We start from the raw sequence: 11,364 nt of genomic DNA, 5'->3' as shown, positions 1-11,364 counted from the left end.
CAGGCTCAGAACACCCATTTCCTTGCCCAGCTCAGGCAAAAGAGAAAGAATAGAGAGTCCATTTACCATGCCATTTACCATCTATGTACAACTGCTCCAAATTCCAGCAGTTTCACATAGATGGGAAATAGTATTATATACTATGGGAGTCCACAGCATAAATGGCATGTAGCTAAACAGCTGTGCTTCAGCTCCAACTTCTAGAACCAGTCAGGTGTAGGAACATAACAATGTGAGCTTGGTGCTCCCAGCCAGTCCCAAAGGCTACTATGGTATAATGTATCCAAGGTAACAAAGCAATCCAGAAGAATCAACAGGGTCACATGGTCTGCCCTGTCAAAAGGTCATCAGGAAGGATGACCAAGGCCAGTTTCAAAACCAGTCTGGAAACCTAATTGAAATGTATTAGAGTTAAGGATCTTCAGAAGTAATTTCCCCCCTTTTTAAATGTCTTTCCAAATGCAACACGTCACATGCTAAACAGGAAGTACCTGGAGATTTAAGAACAGAAGAGTGGTTTCTCAAAAGACCAACAAATAATGGTGATGGACACAACTAGAAAAATGCTTTAAAATATTAGGTGCTGGCCTTACTTCTATCTTAATGTACAATCCTGATGGGTGGATATTACAACTATCCATCTTACAGCTGTAAGAATAGACAATATTATTGTCTTTAATAAAATATGCCATCAGTCTGTGACTTCGGAACAATATTTAATGAGCTGATTATAGTATCTGATCTTGGTCTTTAGGTTACTAATTCCTTCTTGAGGAGAGTTATTTATGTATTACCTGAGAGAAAGATATATTTATACCACAAAAACATATGGCATTATGAATATCTGGACAAAACTAGAATATTATTAACAGTGACAGATGAAGATAAAGAAAAATGGACAAGCGATGAGTAATAATCAGTATCTGTATTGTACTTAAGATAAATTATTCTTTATGTGGGCCATACAGACCCTTACTTGCAATCTACAAATCTTGGGGGGCATCCAGAACTTTAAGAACAAATGGGGGCATCTGAGGTTTTAAGTAGCTCCTTCTTCCCACTTGCAATGACTTCTGACAGTCAGTGGCAGAGAGTTATTTCTGCTGCTCATCCTACCCTAAGGATAAAATCCCAGATCATAGGTTTCTCTTCCTGGTCCCTACATTAAAGAGTCTTATTGCCTGTATGCCTGAGATCTGTGTATCATATGAATATATTATAAATATACCTATTGATATAAAGTTTCCTAGCTTGCAGCTTTTATATCCTGATTTTATTTATACTTGCTACTTGTAGGGGCATTTCACTGCTAACATAATGTGCTTAAGGGGATGTTGCATGGTTAGTAGAATAAGAATCACTGTTTTAGATTGCTCATGTGACTTCACAGATGGATCTTGCAACTTGAAAATTGGGACACTGAGGAAGTAGGGGTCAGGGAACAAAATTCCTGGGATTGGGGTCACCCTGGGGACCAAAGAAATTGGGCAAGTCACTTGGTTTTTCAAATGATATTTTAGTATGTCTGTTTATTTACACAATTTATATCCCACCTTCCAGGCCATACAAAAGCCTTCAAGACGACTAACAATTCAAAACATACATTATAAGCTACATTATAAAGCCATTAAAACCCCACCTTACCCCTCTGAGTGGTATGAAGGAGGGAGCCCAAAGGGAATCTTGGTCTGGGGTCTTTAGTGGCATTTCTGCTGAGGAATCATTTTACAACAATTTTGGAAGGCAGTCCCATATTATCTTCATGTTACAGACGGAGGGTGGTTGGCATTATTTATTTATAATTTATTTATAATTCAATTTATTATCCCTCCTTTCTGTTTTGACTCAGGGTGGAGTATATCATAGGGGACATATCATAGAATCATAGAGTAGAATAATAGAGTTGGAAGGTACCTCATTGGGTTATCTAGTCCAGCGGTCCGCAACCTTCCGGCTGCCGCAACCTTCCGGCTGCCGCGGACCACTGTTTCTGAGTGGGGGGAGAGGGCGGCCTGGGGCCCCGTGCACACGCGGCAGCCCCAGCGCAAAACTGCAACGTGTGCATGTTTGCGCTGGGGCAGTGCGGCAGTCCGCAGTCTGCACGTGCGGCGGCTGCGGCTCCTTCTCCCTGCCCCTCCAGGCCACCAGCAAATTGGCCGCTGAAGCGGCCAATTAGCTTGTGGCCCGGCAAGCTTCCCTCCCCCCCCCCCCCGAAGCAAGAAGCTTGCCGGGCCTGGCAATCAGCTTCTCCGTCAGATGGCTATCCAGCCTCTGTTTAAAAATTTCCAAAGATGGAGAACCCACCACCTCCTGAGGAAGCCTGTTCCACTGAGAAACCATTCTAACTGTCATGAACTTCTTCCAGATGTTTGATGGAATTTCTTTTGAATTAATTTCATCTCATTGGTTCTGGTCCATCTCTCTGGGGCAAGAGAGAATAATTCTCCATCCTCTATATCCCCTTTGGTCTGACGTGACTTCTTCTTGCGAAACCCATGCTGAGTCTTAGAAATCAGTTCCAGCTGCTCAAGGACCTAGTGTTTGATTATTTGTTTCAAAATTTTGCCAGCTACAGATGTCAGGCTGACGGGTTGATAGTTACCCAGATCCTCCTTTTTCCCTTTCTTGAAGAGAAATCACCTCCAATCATCTGGCACTTTATCTGTTCTCCAAGAAGTGTCAAAAATAATGGACAGAGGTTCAGAGATGACATCTGCAAGTTCCTTTAGTACCCTTGGATGCAGTTCATCTGGCCCAGAAGACTTTGTTTCATTTAAAGAAACTAGATGTTTGTGGACTGCTTCAACAGTGATCCTACACCACTATTCCCATCCCCCATGTTGTGTTACAGTTTTGCCACACTGAGTACTATTTCCCTCACAAGAGAAGACCGAGAAATAGGATTTAAACAGTTCAGCCCTCTCGTCATCATCATCTGTTATCATTTTACTATCTAGTCCTCGCAGTGGTCCTACGATATCCCTATTCTTTTTCTTACTTGAAATATAACTAAAGAAGCCTTTTTTGTTATGTTTAACATTTCTTTCACAAGAGCCTCTTGTGGCGCAGAGTGGTAAGGCAGCCGTCTGAAAGCTTTGCCCATAAGGCTGGGAGTTAAATCCCAGCAGCCGGCTCAAGGTTGACTCAGCCTTCCATCCTTCCGAGGTCGGTAAAATGAGGACCCAGCTTGCTGGGGGGTAAACGGTCATGACTGGGGAAGGCACTGGCAAACCACCCCGTATTGAGTCTGCCATGAAAACGCTAGAGGGCGTCACCCCAAGGGTCAGACATGACTCGGTGCTTGCACAGGGGATACCTTTACCTTTACCTTAACATTTCTTGCTAGCCTAAGCTCATATTGAGCTTTAGCTTTTCTAACACTGTCCCTACAATGATTGGTTATTTGTTTATACTCATCCTTGGTAATAAGGCCTTCCTTCCATTTTCTAAATTACTCTTTTTTATTCCTCAAATCATTTGACAACTGTTTATGGAGCCACCTTGGCTTCCTTAGGCTCCTTCCATCTTCTTCTCAAGGGAATTGTTTGTGACTTGAGCCTTCTGTATTTCACTTTTAAGAAACTCCCAGCCCTCTTGGACTCCCATTTCTTTAAGTCTTTCTGACCACGGGACTCTACCCAACAGTCTGTTAAATTCTTAAATTCTTTAAGTCTGTTAAATTCGGCTTTCCTGAAGTCCAGTCTCTACGTACTATTACGTAAAGGTTTTCTCTTTCCCATATTGAAAATTCCAAGAGCACATGGTCACTGCTACCAAGTGTGACAACTAATTCCACCTCATCTACCAGTTCTTCCCTACTGATGAGGATCAAGTCTAAAATTGCAGATCCCCTGGTTCCCCTCTCTACTTTCTGAAAAAGAAGCTGTCAGCAAGACAAGTTAAGAATTTAACGGAGTTTGTATTTTTAGCAGAGTTGGTCCTCCAACAGATGTCTGGGTAATTGAATTCACCCATGACCACTGTTTCCCCCCTTTTAGTTGTATTGTGTAAATGTTGTATTGTGTAATTGTGTAAATTGTGAAAAAATAAATTATATATAAACCCATTAAAAACCATAGTTTTAAATCTAATCAACTTAAAAATAATTCAATCATTATTGTTTATTCCATTCCATACATTGGGAAGGAAGGAGAGAGGTGGATGAAAGTTCTCCCAGCCCACAATTGGGGATTTGACAGGGAAGTCTTCCTAGTGAGCGTAACTGCTGCACCATAGTATACCAACTCACATTTCAGGCACCAACAAGGAAGACCTGTGCCCAGCCTAATGAATTCACATCCGCTTAACTTAATGTTTGTTTCTCCCACTGAAATCAGTTGGATGCCATGCTTATACATGCTCACAGCAAAGATCCACTTTTTTAAGCATCATATTTGGATTCATTGCTTTTCATTAGACAGTTACAGTGGTACATATATAAATACATTCTTCGCACTTTTTTCCCCCTGGCAGCTTGCTTTGTATATTAATATGTGCACATGTGCTCCTTGGATACCCTGAAAAGGATGAATGAAACCAGTTACTGCCAGAAATATTCTCTTGTGATTTAATGACTGGTTTTTACTTATGCCCTCTAGATCTGTGTTAAGCAGTCATGTTTAATTCATTTGTACTTTAGAATATGGGTCATGTGTTTTTCCCTTACTCGTGATTAGACAGGCTGACAGTTTCTGCTTAGATAAGACATGCTTTGTTACAAAATGGAGATTAATCTGTTAACGTGCCTGCTACAGTTTTACAGTCAATCTTGTCATATCAGGTAATTTAGGAGGCTGCTGTTGTCTTCCCAGTGTTCTGTTTTTTAAAAAGACAACTCCAGTATTTTCATGAGGGCACCATCTGATTTCTGTCCCTGGTTTGGCAGCACAATGATAATGGAACAGCTTTCAATATTGCCAAGACATTGTGTTCTGCTCACATTATTTTGAGAAATTAAACATTTAAAGGTAGCCCCCTGCTTTTATGTATTGATGATACTGAAATAAAATAATCCCTATAAGAAAGAGCACAGCTATTTTCTTTTTTTAACCAATTTTGGAACCTTTAATAAAGCCAATCAGTTAAAAAAAAGGGCCACTTCAGAACCTCCGGGTAGCATGAGCTGCAGAATCCAAGAGCAGCTTAAACATTAGCTTTTCTGTGCATTGCTAAGAGTGCTGGAGACAGGACAACTCCCAAGTTTCAGTAGTCTCTGCCTAGGTGCAGGTGAGGCACTTGTGTTGGAACTTCAATCGTGGAAGTCAATGGTTTGCACGTATGTCAAGTTCCTCAAGCATCTCCTGCAGCCTGGCCAGAAAGTCTTTATTGCCAAGGGCAACCTCCAAATCTGTCTTGATCAAGATCAGCCAGTCAAATATGTTCTGTCTGCCCAGCTTTTGCTCCATCAAGAGGTGGCTGGCCAATCACTCTCTATACGTTGGCACTGGGCCATGAGCAGGTCATGAAGGTTCTTCAGGAAGCTCAGAGGCCACAGCTTCTCCAGGTGTTCATGGAGGGTGTGCAAAAATATGATCAAAAGGGGGAGGATTCCACAGGGGTCTGAGGATGCCTGAGCAGCAGAAAGTGTAGAATGTTGGACTAGGCTTGCTGGGTCCTGTTTGGGCACTGGTGGTGGGTAGGGTTGCCAAATCCAGGTTGAGAAACTACTGGAGATCTAGGGATGGAGCCTGGGGAGGACAGGGATTGCAGTGGGTACAATGTCCATCCTCCAAAGCATCCATTTTCTCCAGGAGAACTGATATTTTTGCTCTGGAGATGACCTGTAAGTCCAGGGATCCCTGGGTCCCATCTGGAGAGTCAGTACGAGGAAGAATGGCAGGATAGGACATTGGCCTATTAAAGACCTGGAAATATTTTAAAGTTTTCATGAGAAGGAATAAACCTACTTCCAGGTACAGGATTGGGAAAGCAATCTGTTTAGGCCCAATTGGAGGTTTATAAAGACATGATGGCTTCAGCGGTTTCTAATAAGATCACAGTGGTTTTAATATTTTAGTTGGTACTTTAATTATTTGTATTGTCTTTGTGCGGGTTGGACTAGATGACCCATGAGGTCCCTTCCATCTCTATGATTCTATGATTCGTTTAGCTGTGTTGTAAGGAGCCTTGAAAACTATGACTTTGACCCAGTGTTGTTATTTAAGAGCCAGTTTGGTGTAGTGAGAGCCAGTTTGGTGTAGTGGTTAGGAGTGCGGACTTCTAATCTGGCATGCCAGGTTCGATTCTACGCTCCCCCACATGCATCCAGCTGGGTGACCTTGGGCTCAACACGGCACTGATAACTGTTCTGGCCGAGCAGTGATGTCAGCGCTCTCTCAGCCTCACCTACCCCACAGGGTGTCTGTTGTGGGGAGAGGAAAGAGAAGGTGACTGTAAGTTGCTTTGAGCCTCCTTTGGGTAGGGAAAAGCGGCATATAAGAACCAACTCTTCTTCTTCTTCTTAAAATAGAAACTAGATTTTCACAGCTGTTTCCCTAAACATGTTAGAAAATCAGCCCTTTTTTCAATGTTCAAGTAAGGCTGCAAGCTCTTTCTTTTTCAAAAGGCATTTGCCAAACTCTTCATTGTGGTTTTATATTTTTGTGGTTTGAAAACGGCTTTGAACTAGGTTTGGGAAAGTAGTATAGAAGTTGGGTGGATGGATGGTTCAGTGCTGCTTTATGGCCCATGACAGATTATGAGCATAGCTTCACACATCCCACACACCATCATAGGGGAATTGCTGACAGAATGAAATGGATCATATATTCACATTTCAGCAGAACAACACACTTGGGAGGTAGTAGGTGCCAGCATGCTATACTGGTTAAGTGTGGTGGCTTCTATTCTGGCAAGCCAGGTTTGAGTCCCAGCTCCTCCACTTGCAGCCAGCTGGGTGACTGTGGGCTCATCACAGCCCTGATTGTTCTGCCTTCACGGAGCAGTCCTGTCAGAGCTCTCTAAGCCTCATCTACCTCACAGGGTGTTTGTTGTAGGTAGAGGAAGAAAAAGCAACTGCTGTAAGTTGCTTTGAGACTCCTTTGGGTAGAGGAAAGCGGGGTATAAAAACCAACTCTTCATCATCATCATCATTTTCCCCCTCCTCAAAGGTTCGTCAAGCCTGTCTACACTGAATTTTTTAAATGTAAGTCATGCCATCTTGGATGAAGATTGAACTGCTTAATCCAGGGGTAGTCAAACTGCGGCCCTCCAGATGTCCATGGACTACAATTCGCTGGCAGGGGCTCCTGGGAATTGTAGTCCATGGACATCTGGAGGGCCGCAGTTTGACTACCCCTGGATTAATCTATAGGTTTCCTTTCCTTCTTCTTATCACTAACTGTTCAATTTATGTTACCATTGTACCCATGAACCCAAGGCAAGCTCTAGTGAGCCTTTTCTTGCTTGTAATTTTTTTTTCTGTTGTTAATTACAGAATGACAAAGGAGAATCTAATTATTTAATGGTGATTGCTAGTCTAACAGGATAATATTTGATTTGAGGAAGGAAAGCTATGAAATATGGGGCCCCATGTGCCTTTAAATTGGAGAGTTATGCAGGAATGTAACAGCTAAGGCATAGGGATGCCACATAGGGATGCCGTGATGAGTAAAGCAGCATCAGTTGTCCTCTACCTATAACTTATGCTATAGTTGCCAACCTCCAGGTGGAGCCAGGAGATCTGGAAATACAACTGACATCCCGATGACATAGATTAGTTTCCCTTTGCAGAGTGGACTCTATGGCATTACACCCCACCCTCCCCAGGATACACCCACAAATCTCCAGGAATTTACCAGCCCAGAGTTGGCAATCCTAGTTGGTAAAAACCTATTAAACTAGTTATTATTCAGCTGTGTTGCATGGTGATAGTGCACCATCAAATGCATAATCTTTGGGGAATTGCATTACTGTTACCAAGTCCCAATAATAAAAGTGACTTCTGTTTCTTTCAACTATCAGAGCTAAAGCATTTACATGAGGACAAGGAGGTGGAGCCTTTTCCGTTCATCACAGCAAGGCAGCTTACTCGCTCTCTTTCTCTTTCCCTCCCTGTGAGAGTGCCTCTTTCTCTGCTTTTCTCTGAGTAGAATGAACAGTTTCCCTTCAGACTCTAGACCAACCTCCAATTTGCAGTTTGGGGTGTACACTGAGAGGACAAGGAAGAAAATAAAGCAGTAGATGCCATGGGCCAGCTCTGCTGCTATCCTTTCATCAGAGAGGAGGAGAAAATCAGTAAGTCTGGCTGCTTTTGTGCAGCTCTGGAGTCTTCCTGAAGCCTGGATTCAGCTGTTTTAGAGTGCTGTTTACAGCTGGGAGAGGAAAGATTTATTTCTTTGGGGTGTGTTTAGAATTAGATTGAGAGAGTGTGTTGATAGAAGTTAAATGGTGTGTTTGCTTTGGTGTACATGTATTTTCAGTATGTTAGATTTCTCAGTAAACTGAGAGAAACTGTATTTGTTAACTGAATTATGGAAGGCTATTTCTGCTACCATAGCTGATTAGAGGTAGGCAGTCTACCAGCAGATCAGGGCAGTGTTTGGTGTATGTGAGTGTGTGTGTGTGTGTGTGTTTTAACTTATCAGATGGGCAGTATAGGGATAGGGCAGCATTTGCATGTTAGAGTCTGACATCCATGGAAGGCACCGCTTACTAGCAATAAGCAGCAGTCATGGAGGTCTGAATACTTAAGGATTTTGTATTTGTATTTGAAGGATGAGAAAAGCAATCACTATTATTTTTATCATAATATATGGCAGTATGTTACTTCCCTAGCAACTCGAGAAATAGTATTTCCTATTTGGAAAAAAACTGTTAGCTATTTTTCCATTTTAATTCAAATTCAAGTAAGTTGTATCAAAGAAGGGGTGGGGGTTGGTCATATGAACACATTTTAATTGATCTCACTAAAATGATCAAACCTTAAACAAATTATATACTTGAATGTGATGTGATGTTGGCTCAACCTTGGCCACAGAATGAAATATTTACATTGGACTTTTTCTCTGAAATCTTTTTAGCCTTCCTGTCAGAAAATCAAGCCAGATGCCTGTCAAATTGTTTTCAAATTTAGTTTTAATGAGGTTCATATGATGAAGTTTGTATATTTAGACTTAGAAATCCACTTCTGTTGCATCTTATTTGTATTTTCTAGATGTCTGTCAGGAAGCTGTCTATGTTCAGATAAAATTAGCTGCAATAATTTAGCTCATAAAAAAGTAAGCAGTCTAATTTTGACAGTCCCCGCCCCCAAATTATGCAGTTCAGCCTCTCTCAGTGAAAGTAAAATGCCTTTGAAATCTGCCTTCCAAACTTTTATCTTTTGATAATATTAAACAGTGTACCTGTAAGTAACTGAAGCAGGAACACTTTTTGCAGTATTCATTTGGAGGAGGATAGTGTAGGTAAGGATTTAGGAAAGTAGCTAGAAAAGATTAGGGGTGGAACATCTGTACCAGCTGTGGTCTTCAAGCAGGAGTAAGAGTATCCAGATAAATCAGGGGAGGAACCAATGTGGAGTGCGGCTTGGGAAGGAATGGAGAGAGAAAGAATAGAGGGTGGGTTCCTAGCCAGAGTATATTCAAGACTAGGTTAGGAATGGCAAGAATTTGAAATCAGAAGAAGGGTGGGAAGGCCATGTCTGAGGACTGACAGGATTTCGAGTGCAGATGCATCATTATACAAGTAAATCAGCTGGCACAAAACTCGGAATAACTAGAATAACCAATCAAGGCTCAGGTCATATTTGGCCAATGAGGATACTGGCCTAGGGAACAGCAATTTAACAAGCTGTTATCAGATCATCGTACAGAAGGCAAGGGCTTAGTCATGGATGATAGGTTCCTCTCTAGGAAGGCAGCTGTCTTGAAGGCTGGGTGGTGTGGTCATGACAACATAATACTTTCACTTCAGAAAGATGTTGTTCTGATTTTCTACCATACATCACTTCTATATAAGTTATATAATATGTAGAGCCTGGCAATAAACATAATAATCTGCATGTTGTGACCAGCAATATAATTTCCAGCTTTTAGGTTTATTACATTTCAAAAGGAGCCAGAGATACAGTTGAATTTTCCTTCTAGACTATATTCCCACCAAACATTGCTATTTAGGATATGAAGAACTTCACAGGACATGAATAAAAATGGAAGCAATATAGGCAAGTTGTGTTACACCATTGCCTTGACATGGAAGGCCCATGATCTTGTTGCATCTCAGAAACTAAGCAGGGTCAGTCTTGGCTAGTATTTGGATAGTGTGGGAGACCACCTAGGAATGCCAGGATTGTGATGCAAAGGCAAGCAATGGCAAACCACCTCTATAGTCTCTTACCTTGCAAACTTCATCAGGTAGCCATGTCAGCTTATACAGAGAGAGAGAGAGAGAGAGAGAGAGAGAGAGAGAGCACCTTTGGGTTTTTTAATTGATTTTTCCACTGCAAGGGGATAGACATGAAAGGAAGTCTTGTGGTAATATAAGTTATATCAAGACAGGAAACAAAGCAAGCTCATAAAAAGAGCAAAGATGACAGGAAGCAAGGTCTCATGGTTCTAGGTGCACTTGGTCTCAATGCAGTGGTAAACTGAAGTCTGGGCTTTACCACTTCAGATTGCAGGTGTCTGCTAAAGAAAATAAAATGGAACATACATTAAAAAACTACCAATTCTGAGAGAAGTCTATGCTAGAACTTTTCTCATTTTTTATACATAGGGAAATATTAAGTATGGAAGGCATTCTATCCACAGTCTGAAGTAGTACATTCCACATACAGGTTCACCACCTCTGCAGGAGCTCAGCTGGTACCTCATTGCCAGAGCCAATAGGGCTCATTCATCAAACAGGGAAGCCTGGAATTTGCACTTGATAGCTGGCTCAGGGAGAAGTATAAAAAAGGCTAGATAAGAACTGGCAAATGGCACCGTGTAAAGCAGTCAAAGTGCTTTGCATGAAGGGAACAGCCAGGAGCCTCTTCCTGCTTGCTTTTTTATGGGAACTACAGAATGAGTCCCAAGAGGCCAGGCAGCCCAAGGAGCTTCTGTTGTGTTTTACTGCAGGAGAGCATAGCCATTGAAGAATGGGTCTTGGATGTTTAGGCTGAGGAGGAAACATTACTGAAAGATACATTCTGAGAGAAAGTAGATGCGGAACTGTGGCAGGAGAAGTGAATCTGCTCTATTCAGGAATTTTCCATGTGATATGATTTTTCCTGCTAAAGAGACCAATTTTTTTGACTATCGTGTAAATTTTTGAAAGAACCCATGCATGGTCAGCACACATATGAGTAGGGGGAGGGGCAATAAGGAGAGCCAAATATATTATAAAATATATTATCTAAAATTGTTTTTTTATCTAACAAACATA

The 11,364-nt window shown here is 41.7% G+C and overlaps 1 protein-coding gene across 3 annotated transcripts in view; it reads left to right on the top strand.

Annotated features, from left to right (window-relative positions):
- Nucleotides 1-11,364, top strand: part of AKAP7 (A-kinase anchoring protein 7) — a 106,869-nt gene that overhangs the window by 70,309 nt on the left and 25,196 nt on the right. The window lies entirely within an intron of this gene.

Source organism: Paroedura picta, chromosome 1 (genome assembly GCF_049243985.1).
Source record: "Paroedura picta isolate Pp20150507F chromosome 1, Ppicta_v3.0, whole genome shotgun sequence".
Taxonomy (NCBI): Eukaryota; Metazoa; Chordata; class Lepidosauria; order Squamata; family Gekkonidae; genus Paroedura; species Paroedura picta.
Note: the sequence above shows the minus strand (reverse complement) of the source record. Positions and strands in the feature narration are given on the sequence as shown.